General features: G+C 48.6%; 1 long non-coding RNA gene across 2 annotated transcripts; it reads right to left on the reverse strand.

The window, feature by feature from the left end:
• Positions 1-569: 569 nt before the first annotated feature.
• On the reverse strand, positions 570-11,956 carry LOC103222965 (uncharacterized). 2 transcript variants are annotated; one of them, XR_012089533.1, is made up of 6 exons: positions 11,110-11,956; positions 10,221-10,510; positions 9,118-9,314; positions 8,620-8,691; positions 2,968-3,053; positions 570-692 (listed from the first exon to the last, which is right to left on the reverse strand). It is a non-coding gene; the product is annotated as an uncharacterized lncRNA (long non-coding RNA). The 2 variants fall into 2 exon arrangements; XR_012089532.1 differs by having other exon boundaries at positions 9,118-10,510.
• Between the last annotated feature and the right edge of the window lie 6 nt (positions 11,957-11,962).

Below are 11,962 nucleotides of genomic sequence, written 5' to 3' on the forward strand. Positions count from 1 at the left end.
AAAAATTATCTGGGCATGGTGGCATGCGCCTGTGGTCTCAGCTACTGGGAGTGGGGGGCAGTGTTGAGGTGGGAGGATTGCTTGAGCCTGGGAGGTTGAGGTTGCAGTGAGGCATGTTTGTGCCACTACACTCCAGCCTGGGTGACACAGTGAGACCCTGTCTCAAAAAAAAAAAAAAAAAAAAGAAAGAAAAAGAAAAAGAAAAAGAAATGAAAGGCAACATAAATAAATGGAAAGACATCCCATGTTCATAGACTGTAAGATTTTAAATATAAAATGGCAGTATTCCCCAGACTGGTCTACAGATTCAGGAGTTGCATAGATTCAGTGCAATTCCTATTGAAATCCCAACTGCCTATTTTGCAGAAATCATCAAAATTAATGTGGAAATGCAAAGGATCCAGAATAGCCAAAATACTTTTGAAAAAGATTTGGAGGACTTACAATTCCTGATTTCTAAACTATGAAATGATTGTAATCAAGATTGTGGTGGTGATATAAGAGTAGACACATAGATGAATGGAATAGAATTGACAGTCCACAAATAAACACTTATATTTATGGAAAAGTGATTTTTAAAAGTAGACTTTATTAGCTGGGAATGGTGGTACATGCCTGTAGTCCCAGTTACTCAGGAAGCTGAGTTGGGAGGATGGCTTGAACCTAGGAGGCAACATAGCAGGACCCTGTATCTAAAAAAAAAAAAAAAAAAAGAGTTTTCAGAGCAGTTTTAGGTTCACAGCAATATTGAGCAGAAAGTACAGAGTTCCCATATACTTCCTCCTTCCACACACGTGTAGCCCCCTCTCCCACTACTGACATCCAGCACCAGAGGGGAATGTTTGTTACAATCGATTAACCTACATTGACACATCATTATCACCCAAAGTTCACAGTTTACATTAGGGTTCACTCTTCCGGTTGTACATTCTGTGGGTTTGGACAAATGTGTAATGACACATATACACACCATTATTGTATCATACAGAGTAGTTTCATTGCCCTAAAAACCGTCTGTGCCCTGCCTATCCCTCCCTGTTAACACCTGGCAACCACCGATCTTTTTCCTGTCTCCATAGTCCAGTCTTACTTTTGCAGAATCTTTTTTTTTTCTGAGACGGAATCTCGCTCTGTCGCCCAGGCTGGAGTGCAGTGGTGCGATCTCGGCTCATTGCAAGCTCCGCCTCCCGGGTTCACACCATTCTCCTGCCTCAGCCTCCTGAGTAGCTGGGACTACAGGTGCCCACCACCATACCTGGCTAATTTTTTTTTTTTTTTGTATTTTTAGTAGAGACGGGGTTTCACCGTGTTAGCCGGGATGGTCTCGATCTTCTGACCTCGTGATCTGCCCCCCTCGGCATCCAAAAGTGCTGGGATTACAGGCGTGAGCCACGGGGCGCCTGGCCTGCAGAATCTTATGTAGTTGGGATTATAGAGTATGTAGCCTTTTCAGGCTGGCTTCTTCCCCTTAATAATATGCATTTGAGATTCCTCTATGACTTTTCATGGCTGAATAGCTCATTTTAATTTTATTTTTTATTTTTATCTTTGAGACAGAGTCTTGCTCTGTCACCCAGGCTGGAGTGAAGTGGCGTGATCTTGGCTCACTGCAGCCTCTGCCTCCTGGGTTCAAATGATTCTCCTGCCTCAGCCTCCCGAATGGCTGGGACTACAGGCATGCGCCATCACACCAGGCTAATTTTTGTATTTTTAGTAGAGAGGGGGTTTTCCCATGTTGGGCAGGCTGGTCTCAAACTCATTTCCTCAAGTGATCCACCTGCTTCGACCTCTCCAATGTGCTGGGATTACAAGCGTGAGCCACCCCACCTGGGCTGTGCTATTTTTTTTCTTTTTTTTTTTTTGAGATGGAGTCTCGCTCTGTTGCCCAGGCTGGAGTGCAGTGGCGCGATCTCGGCTCACTGCAAGCTCTACCTCCCAGGTTCACACCGTTCTCCTGCCTCAGCCTCCCCAGTAGCTGGGACTACAGACGCCCGCCACCACGCCCGGCTAATTTTTTTGTATTTTTTAATACAGATGGGGTTTCACTGTGTTAGCCAGGATGGTCTTGATCTTCTGACCTCGTGATCCACCCGCCTTGGCCTCCCAAAGTGCTGGGATTACAGGCGTGAGCCACCGCGCCCAGCCAGCCTGTGCTATTTCTTAAATGCAGAGATGAAGTTGCCATGTGAAAGATGCAACATTCTTATCTTCAAGGATGAGAAACTGAAATGAGAGAATTCTGTACAAACCTTGTTAAAACACTCTTATCTTTTAAGCCTCCCCACATAATTTAGTTGCTTCTTCATAACTTATTATTCTTTGTCCAATTCAGTGTATAAGTAACAGACTCTAACTTCTTCTTTGGGTCTTCATATGTCCTTATGAGGGTTCCCAACCCATGTAAAACTTGTACCCAATACATTTGTGGGACTGAGTGTGGTGGCTCACTTCTGTGATCCCAGTGCTTTGGGAGGCCAAGGGGGCTTGCTTGAGTCCGGGAGTTCAAGACCAGTCTGGGCAATATAGTGTGACCCCGGTTCAACAATTTTTTTTTTTAAATTAGACTGGTGTGGTGGGTGACATGTGCCTGTAGTCCCAGCTACTCAGGAGGCTGAGGTGGGAGGATAGTTTGAGCCCAGGAGTTTGAGGCTGCAGTGAGCTATGATTTCGCCACTGCAGTCCAGCGCCCCTTATTTATAAATAAATGTAATGGCTAGCCTTAGGGACTCTGTGAGCAAGATTAGATAACAGAAATCAGATGCAGAATAGCATATAAATAAATTTGTGTGCTTTTCTCCTGTTAACCTGTCATATGTCAATTTAATTCTTGGACCCAGCTGAGACTCTAGGGATGGAAGTGGAGTTTTGCCACCCCTACAGTTTCTGGTGACAAGGATGAGATCCTCTCAAGCCTAAAGATGGGATCCTGGGAGAACAAATAAAAGCAGCACAGGTAGGAATTCTTACCGAAGTGAACTCTTCTGGATCTCTGTCTGTAGTGCCTGGTTGAAAGAGGAGAGTAAAATTTTTCCTTGTGCCTTTCCGAATTCAAACTGGCAGGAGAAAAGCATTGGTAAGAATTGATTCTTTGAGTTACGACTCTTGTGTCAACCTTAAATAATGAGATTCAGAAAATATCAGCTAGGCACGTTGGCTTATGCTTGTAATCCCAGCACTTTGGGAGGCCAAGGTGAAAGGATCACTTGAGCCCAGGAGTTTGAGGCTGCAGTGAGCTATAATTTCATCACTGCATTCCAGTCTGGGTGACAGAGACCTAGTCTCAAAAAAAGAAAAAAGAAAAAAGAAAGGAAATATGATTTCTATTCTAGTTCAAAGCTTGAGGATGGACACCCAGGAGACAGCTTCCAAAGGGTGGGGGTCATTGCTCCAAAATGGGGAAGCTAAGGTAGAAACAGAAACAGTGCCAGCAGGATTGCAACATCTTGTGTACAAATCCAGTATGTTAGATTCGATTAGTACAGCTTGCTACATTCCAAGGAAAATTGTTTCAACATTCCGTGAGAAGAAGGCAAGCTCTGAAGGCATCTTATCTCTGATGCTGCTCAGTCATTTCCAACCATTTACAGGAAAAAGCAGAAGTTGCAATTGCATACCCCATGCCTCAGGCCACATGGCCACATTCCTCCCGAGGCTCATAGTAATGTAAAGATCCAACAGCTTGGCGGTGGCTCACTCCTGTAATCCCAGCATTTTGGGAGGCCGAGGTGGCTGGATAACTTGAGAAAGGAGTTTGAGACCAGCCTGGCCAACACAGCGAAACCCCGTCTCTACTAAATATACAAAAATTAGCCCGGCGTGGTGGCAGGCGCCTGTAGTCCCAGCTACTCAGGAGGCTGAGGCGGGAGGATTGCTTGATCCTGGGAGTTTGAGGCTGTAGTGAGCCACGATTACAGCACTGCACTCCAGCCTGGGTGACAGAGGGAGACCTTGTCTCCAAAAACAAACAAAAAAAGAATTATTTGATTTCGCACTTCTGAGAGTGGTATTTGGCTCTGCATACGTAGCGGCTGTTGACTCACAGCCTCCCAGAAATATGGCTTGTTTTCCATGTCTCTGTCTTTTGTGTGATTTATTATATCCTGTTTTATGTCTTGAGAACATGGCTCTGTGACCAATGAAAATCTTCTCTTTGGTTTCTGCCAGCTGGGGGGGTTGGGGGGACAGGTCGTTGTTAGGCTGCCAGCCAGCTGCCCAGGAATCAGAAACACAGTGTCTCTGTCCAACGGTTTCAGCTCTCAGAGGAGTTTGTCCTACTTGTCTCAGCTTTCATTGCCTTGATAACAATTAGGATATTTGTTTGCTTAGGCTATCTTGAGAAAGACTTTGGATCTTGAGGGGGATTGCATCTTTTCCAGCCTGTTTGGGATGCTCTTCTGTGTCTCCGGTTAAGCCAGAAAAGGCATACTGATTTTAAGCCATAAAAAGGCTTATTGGTTTTGAGTCACAATTAAAGTGGGTATGACATTGAAGATTTGGACTTTTGAATCTAAAAGCTTTTTTTTTTTTTTTGAGACAGAGTCTCGCTGTGTTGCCCAGGCTGGAGTACAGCGGTGTAGTCTCAGCTCACTGCAATCTCTCTTTCCCAGATTCAAGTGATTCTCCTGCCTCAGCCTCCCAAGTAGCTGGGATTACAGGCGCCTGCCAACATACCTGGCTAATTTTTTGTGTTTGTAGTAGAGATGGGGTTTCACCATGTTGGCCAGGCTGGTATTGAACTCCTGACCTCGTGATCTGCCTGACTCGGCCTCCCAAAGTGCTGGGATTACAGGCATGAGCCACTATGCCCAGTCTAAAAGTATTTTAAAGAGTGCTACTGGTCAGGTGTGGTGGCTCACACCTGTAATCTCAACTTTGTGGGAGACTGAAGTGGGAGGATCGCTTGAGCCCAGGAGGTTGAGGCTGCAGTGAACTATGATCTTGCCAACACAGTGAGACCCCATCTCTAAACCGCCCCTCGCCCCCCCCGCCACACAAAAGGGTGCTTTCATCCTAAACAACTGTCCTATTGGTAACTAGAGAAAGATCAAATTAAAAAGAAGACACAAAGAAATATAGGCCAGGCACGGTGGCTCACGCCTGTAATGCCAGCACTTTGGGAGGCCAAGGCAGGTGGATTACGAGATCAAGAGATTGAAACCATCCTGACCAAAATGTTGAAACTCCATCTCTACTAAACATAAAAAAATTAGGCAGGCGTGGTGGCATGTGCTTGTAGCCCCAGCTACTCAGGAGGCTGAGGCAGAAGAATCGCTTGAACCCGGGAGGCTGAGGTTGCAGTGAGCCGAGGTGGCGCCATGGCACTCCAGCCTGGGTGACAGAGCCAGACTCCGTCTCAAAAAAAAAAAAAAAGAAATATAATGGTTAGCTTTAGAGAATTCCTTTAATCTTCCTCAACATTAAAGAACAGAAATTAGATGTAGAATAAAAGTTGAAATCTGCACCCTCTGTAAATTCTCCTCCTCCATCCACCTGTGCTCTGCTCAACCCCCAAGTCCCTGTCCCTGATCCCCTCAGAAGATCTTTCAGATATCTGGGCCCCTGACTTAAACCTACCCTCCTCAAAACTTGGCCCTATCTCCTCAGCAAATTTCTTTTAGACCTAAACTTCTCCAAATATCCTTTCAATGCCCAGCTGCCTACTTATCTTCCCTTTTCCTGTAAAATTCACAGAAAGCACCCCAGCCTGTTTTCCAGGCCCAAGATATACAGGTGACATGTGAATACTGATAGCCAGAAAACAGACCTAACACAGGTTCTGGGAATGAGCAGCCAGGCTTGCTTCACTGTACCTTACAATTCCTCCCACTTCCTGGGGCTCTGTCATCAAACCTCATCAGCTCCAGGCATTCCCATGTTTAGGCCGAAACCACAAAAAAATCTGCTGAACTATCGTGCTCTTAGGAAAAAGAAACCATAAACATCACCCTAGATCTCTGATAACAAAAAATATGCTCTGAAACTCCTTCTTGGAGAAAATCTACATTCTTTCTCAGTTCCTTGAAAGTGTAAATCTTATCATATCTTTAAAACTTAAGTACCTGAGGCATTGGGCTGGGCGCAGTGGCTCAGCCTGTAATCCTAGCACTTTGGGAGGTCAAGGTGGGCGGATCGCTTGAGATCAGGAGTTCGAAACCAGCCTGGCCAACATGGTGAAACCCTGTCTGTACTAAAAATACATATATAAAAAAAATTAGCTGGGTGTGGTGGCGTGCGCCTGTAATCTCAGCTACTTGGGGGGCTGAGGCAGGAGAATTACTGGAACCACTTGGGAGGTGGAAGTTGCAGTGAGCCGAGATCATGCCATTGCACTCTGGCCTGTGCGACAGAGCCAGTCTCCGTCTCAAAAAAAAAAAACAAAAAACAAAAAACAAAAATGTCTGAGGAATTAACTAGAACAACCCCTAGTATGCTCATATGAGATTTAAAAAAAGTGTTGAATGTTTAACATTTTAGATACTTTACTTCAATAATGTTTGATATTTGCCTAATATATATGTCAAAAAAATTGCCAGCAAAATAAAACTTAATAACTAGCTTTGTCTAATGTTTCATGAAGTTTTCACAATTCAAATCTAATTTTTTTTTTTTTTTTTTTTTTTGAGACGGAGTCTCGCTCTGTCGCCGAGGCCTGGGTGCAGTGGCCGGATCTCAGCTCACTGCAAGCTCCGCCTCCCGGGTTTATGCCATTCTCCTGCCTCAGCCTCCCGAGTAGCTGGGACTACAGGTGCCCGCCACCTCGCCCGGCTAGTTTTTTGTATTTTTTAGTAGAGACGGGGTTTCACCGTGTTAGCCAGGATGGTCTGGATCTCCTGACCTCGTGATCCGCCCGTCTCGGCCTCCCAAAGTGCTGGGATTACAGGCTTGAGCCACCGCGCCCAGCCTCAAATCTAATTGTTAAACAAACTAAACTTATATAAATGCAAGTGGGAAAAAATTTGTAAATAAGTTATAATTATTATTTTTTGAGACTGGGTGTTGCTCTGTTGCCCAGGCTAAACTATAGTAGTGGGACCGTAGCTCACTGTAGCCTTGAACTCCTCTTGCCTCAGTATCCTAAGTAGCTGGGACTATAGGTGTGTACCATGATGCCTGGCTAATTTTTAGAAAAATTTTCTTGTCGAGTGGAGTCTTACTATGTTGCCCAGGCTGGTCTCAAATTCTGGGCCTCAAGCAATCCTCCTGTCCTGGCCTCCCAAAGTGCTGGGATTACAGGCGGGAGCCGCTGTGCCCAGCTATAAATAATTTTTTATTGTTTTAATTTTTATTTTTGACTGACTCATTGCTAGACATACTATTTGAATAATGATTATAAAATATGTCTACTTAAAAATAATTTCCAGGAGTTCAAGGCTGCAGTGAGCCATGATTGTGCTATTGCACTCCAGCCAACTCCCACTATTATTGAGACCTTGTCTCAATAATAACGATAATAATAATGATAATAATTTCTGGCTGGGCAAGGTGGCTCACACCTGTAATCCCAACACTTTGGGAGGCCAAGGAGGATGGATCACCTGAGGTCAGGAGTTTGAGAACAACCTGGCCAACATGGCGAAACCCGACTCTACTAAAAATACAAAAATTAGCCAGGCATGATGGCAGGCACCTGTAATCGCAGTTACTGAGGAGGCTGAGGTAGGAGAATCGCTTGAACCCAAGAGGCAGAGGTTGCAGTGAGTTGAGATTGCACCATTGCACTCCAGCCTGGGTGACAAAAGCACAAAAAAAAAAAAAAAAAAAAAAAAAAAAAATCCAAAGTCTTTTCGGTAACCTAAAACCTTAAAGTCAAACTAAGTTAAATTAAAAGATGGTTATTTGTTGAATATCTAGATCACTTCCAAATAAGATATAATACAGAAACATTGATTGCTGAACGTAAGTATAAGCTTATTCAACTTTGGTTTCTTACTACACGGGAACAAAAGATATCTGTGTCTCTCAAGAAACGTGTCCTGGGCTGGCCTTGGTGGCTCATACCTGTAATCCCAGCACTTTGCGAGGCTGAGGGAGGAGGATTGATTGAGTCCAGGAGTTTGGAAGCAGCCTGGGCAACACAGTGAGACCCCATCACTACACAGAATAATACAATTATCTGGGTGTGGTGGCCTATGCTTGTTGCCCCAGCTATTCTGGAGGGTGAGGTAGGAAGACCACTTGGGAGTTTGAGGCTGCAGAGAGCCATGATTATGCCACTGCTTGGCTATTGGAGCCTCCTTGAGCATGTGCCCAGCTCTGGGTGTCACAGTAACAACCTGGAGAGTACCCAGAGGCAGGACCAGGATGGGAGGGTCTGGGCACCTCATGGAAACTGCTGTTGCCCAGAGCTCAGGTTTCTGTCACCCACAGGCTGGGAGGCCTTAAGAAAGTGATTCAACCTCACTGAGCCTCAGTCTTTGCCTCTGATATGGGGCTTACAGGAATTCCTGTGGGGATATGTGAAGACTGAACGAAATGATTCACACAAAGATGTAGCCCAGTGCCTGGGGGACACTAAGCACATGCTGAGCCTTCAGCCACCTGGGAAAGGGAAACATGGGTGGCCACCTGGGGCAGGTGGAGGAACAAGGGGCCTGCTGGGAGGATCCTGGACAAACTCACCTCTGGGCATCTGCCCTGAACTTGGGCTGGCGTCACAAGGAAGTTGGTCACCAAGAAGAACACGTTTTCTCCCTAGGAGGCAAATCTCAAGGTTGGCCTGGATGGGCTCGCATCGACCAGAAAGGCCGGAAGCCTGCAGCCTGGTTTATGAGGGAAGGGATGTTGGCCCCATCCAGTCATTAACCCCGTCCCCCCATAAGGCAGATTGAAGCAGAGATGGGAGGCCGGCAGGGGTTCTGGCCATTTTTGAGACCGGGAAGCCTCATGCCCAAGTCCATCTCTTGAGACAAGTTTCCTTCTCATTTGCTCAACCAAAATATCTTTTATTTTCGTTCTTATTTATTATTTTTTTAAGACAGAGTCTCACTGTGTCACCCAGGCTGGAGTGCAGTGGCACGATCTCGGTTCACTGCAACCTCCGCCTCCTGGGTTCAAGGGATTCTCCTGCCTAAGCCTCCTGAGTAGCTGGGACTACAGGTGCACAGAGTTTCACTTTACCTGTCCAGGCTGGAATGCAGTGGTGTCATCAACGCTTACTGCATCCTCTAACTCCTGGGCTTCAGAGATCTTCCTGCCTCAGCCTCCCAAGTAGCTGGGATTATAGGCTCTAGCTACCATGCCTGGCATCAACCAGAATATTCCAACAGCCTGCTGCTTCTAGTACTGAAGATCCAGGGGAGAGTTGGGCCCGGCACCTGCCCAGGATGGAGAGGAGGTGAGTCTCCCATCCCACACACAGCAGCGCTGGCATGTCAGGGCACAGGTGAGAAGACAGAAAGCTCTGCCTGGGGTCAAAGGGTGGCCAAGGACATTGGAAGGGGAGGCTGACCCTCCAGTGCTGCCCACAAGAACACTGAATTTGGGGAATGCATGCCCAGGAAAGGAAAGTGAGGGCTGTCAGAGGGTGCTGAGAGAGGCAGTCATTGGGATTAGGAGGGATGGGTGGCCACCATGATTGGCCGGGGGCCTCCTGAGAGCAGAAGCAGGGGCTGCAGGCTCTGAGGATGCCTGGTGTGAAAGTTCAGCCTGGCTACTGAGTGGTGTGCACCGAGCAGTAGGGAATGGGTGAGAGGAGAATCTAAGGGTCCTCTAGGAGGTCATAGTCTCATGCAGGCGTGGCATGGGCAAGTAGTGAAACATGTTGGAAGGGACAGGAAGGGGTTGAGGCTGAGTCATGGGTCTGGCTGCCGCACTAAACTAGTGGATGTCAGAGCCCTCGGAACTAGTGGATGTCACAGAGGCCATGCCAGGAGAGGGAAATAGTTGACCTTTGGACATGTGGGTGTGCACCTGGAAGACAGCTGTGCTCTGGGCAGGTGTTCACTGGGGCTACACACACCCTGGGCATCAGAAGAGCAGAGGTGGAAGTTAGGGCTGTGGATAGGTGGAGGGAGGAGGAAAATGCAGCCGAGAAAGGTGGAGGAGGAGCACCTGACAGAGGTGCCCCCCATCAGGGAGCAGGGCTACAGGATGTTCCGGCTCCAGCCCTCCCACACCCCTCACCCCTCTGAAGCTCAAGCCATTAGTCTCAAACACCCCCTTCTTTTCTGTTGGCAGCCTTCGGAAATGCAGTTTCTCTAGCCTGGCTTCTCAACCCGTACCTTTTTCTACTGGAACCTCCTACACATCCCTGAAAGCCCTGTCCAGGCGCCACTCCTCTGTGAAGGCCTTCCTGAGAACCCCCAGCTGTCTCCGGCATCACATGCTTCTTTCTCACACACACTGGCTGCATGGCGGGTGTTCAAGCGGTCAGCAGGGAAAGGACTTGCGCCCCCGTCTGCAGCACCAGGGCCCCCACATGAGGCGGCTTCACCAAGTCGGCCACTTCCCTTTGAGTTTGGTGATGGAAATCTGGGGGTCCTGGTAGCCTTTTTTGGCGAGGAGAGTCCACCTGGGGAGAAGTTAGGCAGTGTGGTGTGTCCGCAGGGTGTAGTGACAGGGGCGGAGCTGGGCCCTACATGCTCAGTTCTCTCCCCACACCCTACAGGCTCCCAGTCCAGCATCGAGGGCCCCACCTCCTCTCTGGCCCCACTTCCCACTCCAGACCCCCTGAACGAGACAGAAGCTCCAGCCATGCGTCAGAGAGCCAGTGCCCTCGGACAATCACCTTCCCCAGCCAGCACCCACCCCCAGCCTCACTAGACCCAGCTCCCAGCTTCTAGACTCCCCTGACCCAAGATACAGCTGGTGGTCTCTCTGGGGCCACTGCTCCAGCTCTCACAGATGTTAAGGATGATGTCTTGTGCCCCCTGGGTGGGGCCATGGGGAGGGACTGGGAAGGAGGCAGGTGGGCACACAGGACAAACACACAGCTTGTTCTTGCTCTCCTGTCTTGTATTGCCTACCTCCCCCCAGCCCCCGAACCAATCTGCCCCCTTCCCCTCCAGCCCCTAAACAGCCCAACCCTCAACTTCAACCCAGCAGGACCAAACCCCACTCCCCACCTCTTCCCCTGCCCCTCCAGCCTGGCCAAAAGTTCTTCTCTCTTACCCTACCACATAGACCACGATCCCAAGCTGCAGCAGCCTCTGCAGGGCGCCCACCCGCCAGTTCCTGGTCATCACATACTTCTCCGTCTTATAATCCAGAAGCCCCCAGCCTGTCGTAGCCCCTGGGGAGCCCATGCTGCCAGCTCCTGCTAGCTGCGGGCACATGAGTCAGCATGGTAGCTGCAGTCACAGCTGAACAGGAGGCAAAGCAGGGCCCGAGCCAGGCCAGGCCAGCGGCTGTTAAAGGGACACTTCCACTAAAGCAGGATCCAGCCTCCGACACCCAGCCCTCAGCCCCTAACCCCAGCTGTCCTGTACCTCCCACCCTCCCTACATTCCCTTTGCTGGGCCCTGGTGGCACACAGAATACAGCAGCAGCTCTGTCCCTGCCCTCTGGCCTCACTTCCTGGGGTGGGAGTGGAGGTGGTGGGAGGGTGGGGAGGGACAGCTGTTATCAGTGCTGTGAGAGGACGGCCTGAGCGCAGCAGCAGCCCCGGGGAGGCTCTGAGTAAAGCTTCAGGAATAAGTGACTTCTGAGCCGACCCTTGCAGATTCTGAAGTGAATAAGCAAAGATGGGGATGGAGGTTCCCAGGGGAACGAACAGCGTATGCAAAGGCCAGCGCATGCAAGAGAACTGAGAGCCAAAGAGTGAGAGGGTGACCTGGCTCTGAGAGGTTCCCCAGACCCTCCTGAAAAGCTACTCCCAAGTGCAGTGAAGAAAACACAAGCTCAGGAGTCAGGCATGTTTCCCATTCCATGAAAGGGGGTCGATGCTGGAACCGCCTAGGGAGGCAGAGAGGATAAAAGCCTCAAAGCGCCCAACCCGGTGCATAGTCTGTGGCGCATGCAGTTT

The sequence above is a fragment of the Chlorocebus sabaeus genome, chromosome 19 (assembly GCF_047675955.1).
Source record: "Chlorocebus sabaeus isolate Y175 chromosome 19, mChlSab1.0.hap1, whole genome shotgun sequence".
NCBI lineage: Eukaryota > Metazoa > Chordata > Mammalia > Primates > Cercopithecidae > Chlorocebus > Chlorocebus sabaeus.